Genomic DNA, 7,485 nt, shown 5'->3' on the forward strand with positions numbered 1-7,485 from the left:
AATGATAAAAAATGTAGGTAAAACAAAAGGATAAAAAATCAAAATGACCCTGAACATGTAGAGACAAATGAACTGCATGTAGGTTGGGTGTGCAATCCCAACAATCTCAAGGCTTGGGCGGTGAAGGAGGAACAGGAGTTCAAGGCCATCCTTAGCTATACAGCAAGTTTGAGGCCAGCCTGGGCTACATGAGACTCTAAAAATATCAAGATAACAACAACAAATGTTCTGTTCTGAAAATAAGCAAGTTGCCGTACAGTTGGAACGAACATGCTGAGTCACCATGCCCAGTGTGGTGCTCTTTGCAACGTGCACTCAAGAAGTTAAAAAGGATTGCTCTATAGTACTTTACACCAGGTGAATATGGTCAGCTGGCGTTTAGAAAGTCCAGGTTTTGCTATGTCTTTTTCTCTATTTTAAACTGAGCTGCAGAATATTTTATAGACTTTTGAGGAACGTAGCACAGAACTGAGAAGAGGAAGGAAATTTTGAGATGCTATATTCACAATGCTGAAAATGCAGGATTCATTGGGAGCTTCTGAAGACATGGCAGGGAATTATTTATTTGCCAACCCAAAGAAGCCTCCTCCAGCTCTTTGCTATTATATAATGTAATAACTGGGTAAGAATATTTTACAAAGAACCTATAATTTAGAACTTGTAAAAAGTCTTCCTATAGCTTCAATAAAGGCTACATGGACAGTAAATTATATTTTAAATGACATGTCTAGTTCATTTGTATTTAAAACCCATTGCTAATAGTAACTTTAGGGCATTTGACCTAGAATTCAAGCATGTTTTTCCTGAGTTAAAAACAAACCCTCTGTGAGGAGTCACACCTTTACCGCTTCCTCAGGGTCAGAAAAGAGCAACACTTTATTTTTAGGCAAATGTGAGATGCTGTTTACTGGGTCATCATTAACTTACCATCAAATGTTCACAGAGTCTCTTCTAGTTTGAATAGGAAATACCTGCCACAGGCCTGGAGACTTAGTTCTAGCTCACGGGCTCTTGGAAAGTGATTGGATTCTGGGGGTCTGGCCTATCAGTGGATTAACCCCTCAATGGAGTCATAATATAATGGCACCGTTCTGGGGTAAAAATCAGGCAGTGAGGCCTGGTTGGAGGAAGGAGGTCACTGGGGCTCTGTGCTTGGGAGGCTCTATTTTTCCTGGTCCCTTTCCTCTTCTTCCTGTCTTGAGGTGAGTAGCCTATCACAGCCTCATGACACCATGATGTTCTGCCTCTGCAGTCAAGGACTGAAACCTCAGAAACTATCTTTCTCTTCAAGTTGATTATGTCAGATACTTTGTTATATGGTTCAAATTCTTTGTTGTTGCTGCTGCTGTTTTCAAGATAGGGTCTCACTATGTAGTCCTGGATGTCCTGGAACTATGTAGACCAGGATGGCCCCAAACTCACAGAGATCTTCCTCCTCTACCTCCAGAGTGCTGGGGATTTAAGGCATGTACCACTATACTCAGCTGTGACCTAAATTCTAACTTAGTCTTTTAGTGCCAAGCATTCGAGATTCATTTGTGAAAGTAAGGAGACTTATTCCTACAAAAGTCACAATCATTTCTCCAGTCCTCTACTGAGATACTCTGAGCACCTGAGTATCTGGCCACTCCTCCCAGCCTTTTGTACACAATTCTGAGATAACTGTATGGCCTTGGGAGGGGCTAGAGCTTATAGGTTGGGGAAGAGTAGAGGAAGCAGGGCTGACCTATGCAGCTATGGGAGAGCTATCATGCATGCTGGGTGAAGGCCTTTGGTGAGACCTCTTTGGGGTCACCCACACTCCTGACAATAACCCCTCACCCTCACTCTATCAGTAAGCCTGATAAATATATTGGTTCCCCAGGTGTATTAGTTAGGGTTTCTATTGCTGTGAAGAGACACCATGACCATGGCAGCTCTTATAAAGGAAAACATTTAATTGAGGTGGCAGCTTACACTTCAGAGATTCAGTCCATTATCGTCATGGCAGGGAGTATGGGGGCATGCAGAGACATGGTGCTGGCTACATCTTGATCAGATGACAACAGGAAGTGGACTGAGTATCATACTGAGGGAAGCTTGCGCCAAAGAGACCTCAAAGCCTGCCACCACAGTGACACACTTCCTCCAACCAGGTCACACCTACTCCAACAAGTCCACACCTCCTAATAGTGCCACTCCCTTTGGGGGCCATTTTCTTTCAAATCACCACACCAGGTAAACTGTGGTGGAATTGTACTTTGGATTGGTTGTTAGGACCTGATGAGGGAGTAGAGCTTGTTCACATGTTCCCTAGAGAATTTAAAATATATTATGAGCTCACTTACATCATGGATGTAAAATACTACAATAAAAAGATGAGAGCTAGGCAAGATTGGCTTATCCCTCTAATCCCAGTGCTTTGGAGGCAGAGGCAGGTGAACCACTGAAGGTCAGAGGTCAGTCTGGATGTCCACAGTGAGTGCAAGGCTATAAATGAACCCTACCTTTAAAAAACAATAAACATAAAAGCTAAAAATTTCATAGAGGGAACTGCTCTTATGGAGGACAGGCTCGGTACCCAGCACATGTATGATAGCACACATCTGGCGGTAACTCCAGTTTCAGGGATCCAGTGCTTTTTTTCTGGCTTCTGTGGACACCAGGCACATACTAGCAGTGCTCACATATTGGAAAAAACACTCATATACATAAAAAGAATTTTAATCACAGCTATAGCATTGTATTAGGTTAAAGACATAAAGGAATTGCATGGGGGCCGGGATATAGTTTGGTTGATAGAATTTTTGCTTAGCATGGCCAAAGCAATGGTTCCAACCCCCAATACCATATAAACAGGGCATAGTGGCACATACCTATAACATTAGTACTTGGGAAGTGGAGGCAGAGGAGTCCAAAGTCACCCTTGGCTATGTAGTAAGTTCAAGTCCAGTTGAAGCTGCATGAACTCTGCTTCCAACAAACAAAACAACAACTGTAGCTGGAGTTTTCCTGCCTGGCCCACAGTCAGGACAAATCTCTCTCACCCGCCAGTCCCACAGCCGCTCAGACCCGACCAAGTAAACACAGAGACTTATATTGCTTTCAAACTGTATGGCTGTGGCAGGCTTCTTGCTATCTACTTCTTCTATCTTAAATTAACCCATTTCTATTAATCTATACTTTGCTACGTGGCTCGTGGCTTACCGGTAACTTACATCTCGCTTGTCATGGCAGTGACTGGCAGTGTCTCTCTTGCTCAGCCTTCCACTTCCCAGAATTCTCCTCTCTCCTTGTCCCGCCTATATCTCCTGCCTGGCTACTGGCCAATCAGTGTTTTATTTAATAACCAATCAGAACAACACATTTAACATACAGAACATCCCACAGCAAACAACAGAGTCCTTAGAAGTATAGCTGCTATGTGACCCAGCTTTGTATTCCTGGGTACAGATCTGAAGGAAATAAATCAGCAACGCAAACACATTTCTGTAGAGTCATATTTACTGTGGCACTATTTACAATAGTCAAGTTTTTTGTAATCAGTCTAGGTACCTGTCAACACATATTCCTACCACAGAACACATATAAAATAATACTTAGCAAATGCTAAATACACACTAACATGGTATGAAGTATTTTTTATATTTTCTAATTAAACCTCATGTCAGCCCTACAGTAAAAGTATAAATGTGTGGATGTGTATATATGTGTGTATGCTTATTTGTGTCTATCTCTTTCAATCTCTTCTGTTATGTGTATCTTTTTTTAAAAAAGATTTATTATGTATACAGTGTTCTGCCTGCATGTATGCCTGAGGGCGCCAGATCTCATTACAGATGGCTGTGAGCCACCATGTGGTTGCTGAGAATTGAATTTATGAACTGTGGAAGAGCAGCTAGTGCTCTTAACCTCTGAACCATCTCTCCAGCCCTGTTATGTGTATCTTTAATGTGAAACTGTGTTCATATGTAGTAGAGAAGAATAACAGTTGCCAAACTGAGCTGTGATACTTCAAGACTGTTTGGCATTACTGTTGAAACACTGAAAATACTATAACAGGCACTATACCATGTTCCTACTCTTACCTCACTGCATCCACATGTAAGAGTGTGCATCTGTTCTGAGTTTGTTTTTATTTCATGATAAGCACATTATTCGTGTGAGCATCCTGATTATAAGAACCTCAAATACTTAATACCAAGAAAAGCCTCATGTTTTAAGGAGAAAAGTGAATTCAAGCATTTGAAATAATGAGAGCATGTGTAAGCCTGAGGAATCCTCACTGCCCACATTTAAGAAAAAAGAAAAGAGGAGCCTGTGCTTCACAGTTATCTGCTCCTAGCAGAACTGAAAAGCACATGGAAGAGGCTGGAGGTAACACTCTAATGCCAAGTGTTTTGGAGTGAGCTGGGTGGCACTTTGTGGCCCACAGGTGCATTAGCAACCACACCACCAGCTTTCTATAAAAGGACCAGCTCAAGAGCACTGTGGGATTGCTATTTTGAGCCAATTTTGAAGACGAGAAAACAGAACAATAAATGGCAGTAATCCACCTCAGCTGTCACAGTATTTTAGTCTAAAATCCTAACCTCCTCTTCTTCTACCTCTTTTTAGGGAATTGAAAACCTGTACCCCTTACCACATCCAAATGCTGGCTGGAACACAGATATCCACTGCAGGAGATAATTAAAGTCTCAGGAAAATGCAAAACTCCAATAAGTGGAAGATACAAGGAATAAATTAAAAGGTACCTCACAAGACAAAGGGAAGCAGTGCATATGTTAATTAGCTTAATTAGTCACTTTGCAATGTTACTCACTCTGAAGTGTGTCAATATAATATATACAAAATTTTCTATTTTTCAATTAAAAAGCAAAAACCTTATATTTATATTCTGTTCTTGTTTTGAGACAGCATCTTGCTAGGTAGCCCTGGCTGTCCTCAAACTCACTATATGAATGAAGCTGGCTTCCAACTTGCAGAAATCCTGCTTCGCAAGTGCTGAGATCACAGGTGAGTATTAACACACTCAGTTGGAAAACTTTTTTTCCCTAGATTCAAAAAAACAAATGAGAAACATTATTGTAGCATATGAAACAAATCCACTTGGTTTGTTTGTGAGACAAGGCTGGCCTCAAACTTGCTGTATATGCCAGGTATGGCCAGGCACATCCATAATCCTAGTTCTTGGGAGGCTTGGGCAATCAGGGGTCTTGGGGCCAGGTTGGGCTCACATAGTGAGTTTTAGGCCCGCCTAGACTACATAGTGAGTGTCCTCCCCTGAAAAAAATTAAAATCAAACAATCAAATTTATTGTGCAGCCAAAGCTGTCCTTGAACTCTGATCCTCCTGCCTCCATTTTCCAAGTACTAGATTATAGGTATGTAACATAATGACAAAAATTCTCCTAATAATGTATAAAAAGCCATTTCAGATCCATGAGAAAAAAAACAACAAAATTTAACCCCCCCCCCCAATATCCCAATTAGAAATGGTTAAGAACTCTGTCCTTGGCACCACCTTCCTGTAAACTCCTGCGCCATGAGAGGAAGGCGGGGGTGGGGGTGGGTGGGGGGTGGTGAGCTAGCCGGTGCATACACTGCCACTGAGGAAACAGAAACAGGGGTGCTACAGGCCTGGGGGCTGTTCCGAGTTGGCCTGTGTGCTACTGTCTGTAGTAGGTCTCAAAGGATCTGAAATTCCACCCTTTCATCACAGAGGCCATCTCTGAGAGACTGCCTTGTTCAAAAAGTCCCCACTGGCCCTCTGTGCTGGACCCATGACAGTGAAGACTAGCTCTATCCTCACTTGCAGCCAAATATAATGTGTACAACAAATCATCTTTCTTGCTGTCTCAGCTAAAGAAAAAAAAATGATCAAAAGATATGAAACTTCTCTATTGCAAGAAAGGTGTGTAAAAATTTACACAGACATGTCCACCTGGGCTGGGGCCATCAAGACATGTGACATAGGGCCTGCCCTGGGTGTGCTGGCACAGAGCAGGACATGGAGGCAGGAGGCCCTGGAGTGGAATTTGCTCTGCCCATGACCTTGGGCTGTAGGGCCCGAAGGAGGTGGTGCTTCTTGCCATTGTATGTGACCTCTTAAAAGGAAAGGGAGAAGGGGCCTGCAAGGTGGATTCGCTCCCGGTCAGATCCGAGGACGACTTTAGCTGTCTACTCTGTTCTGTATTCATGAGTGTATCTCATCAATTTGTATCTTAATAAATCCCTGTTACCCATTAAATAGACTCACATGGATCGATCTTAATAAGTGGCACCCATGGAACAAAAAGCCCACATTCCCCGTGGCTCTTGACCGCAGCCTCCGAGGCAACGGTGGCAGATTTGCTCAGAGACTCGTGCTCACGGCAAGCCTGCCTCTCTAGCACCCCAGAGCCACTTGGGCCAACCACATGGATCTGAGCCCCACGTTCCTCCACTGGGGTCACTCATGTGAACAAACCCTAACATCCACAGGCGGCTGCTGGTGAGTTTCTCCAACCTGCAGAGCCCTCGAGAGCACCCTAGGAACTGCCTGACCCCTGCTCAGGTGACCACCTGCATACAGTGGCTGTGGGAGCCTGTAGACCAGGCAGCTCATGCACAGTGGTTCTTGTAATCACTGCCAGAAGCGCATTGAACTCTCAGAAGGACTGATGGCCCTGCCTTTAAAATGGCTAAAAGATAAACCTGTCTGGGTTGGGCAATGGCCTATGACACAAGAGAAACTACAAGCTTTGGAACAGCTATATCAGGAGCAGTTTAATGCTCAACACACTGAAGAATCTACCAGCCCTTGGAATTCTCCTGTATTTGTTGTTAAAAAGAAATCTGGTAAATGGAGAATGTTGACAGATCTGAGAGCTATAAATAAAGTAATTCAGCCTATGGGCTCCCTACAGAATGGGATGTCCTTGCCCTGTCTGTTACCTAAAGAATGGCCTATTATAGTTATTGACTTAAAACACTGTTTCTTTATCATACCTCTACAAGACAAGGATAGAGAAAAATTTACCTTCACAGTACCTACTTACAATAATTCCTAGCCAGTCAAGGGATATAAATGGAATGTCCCCTTGCAGGGAATATTACATACCCTACCCTGTGCCAATATTTTGTGCCAAAACCGTTGGAAATAATTCATGCAAAATTTCCACAATCTATAATCTACCATTATGTGGGTGATATCTTATTAGCTAGTCCAAAGTTAGGTACCTTAGAAAACATGTTTGAAGAAGTAAAGAAAGTTTTGCCTCACTGGTGATTACAAATTGCTCCTGAAAAAAATACAAAGAGGAAATTCTATTAATTAATTAGGATATACAAAAAATCAGACTCCAGAAGGTACAAGTCAGCAGAGATGGATTGCAGACTCTTAATGATTTTCAAAAATTGTTAGGAAGCATTTCCAACTTACAGACCATCATTGGAATACCTAAAGATGGACTGGTAAATTTTCCCAATACCCTAAAAGGGGACAAGGACTTACATAGTCCAAGAG

The sequence above is a fragment of the Peromyscus californicus genome, unplaced genomic scaffold (assembly GCF_007827085.1).
Source record: "Peromyscus californicus insignis strain IS unplaced genomic scaffold, ASM782708v3 Scaffold_13__1_contigs__length_99412109, whole genome shotgun sequence".
Taxonomy (NCBI): domain Eukaryota; kingdom Metazoa; phylum Chordata; class Mammalia; order Rodentia; family Cricetidae; genus Peromyscus; species Peromyscus californicus.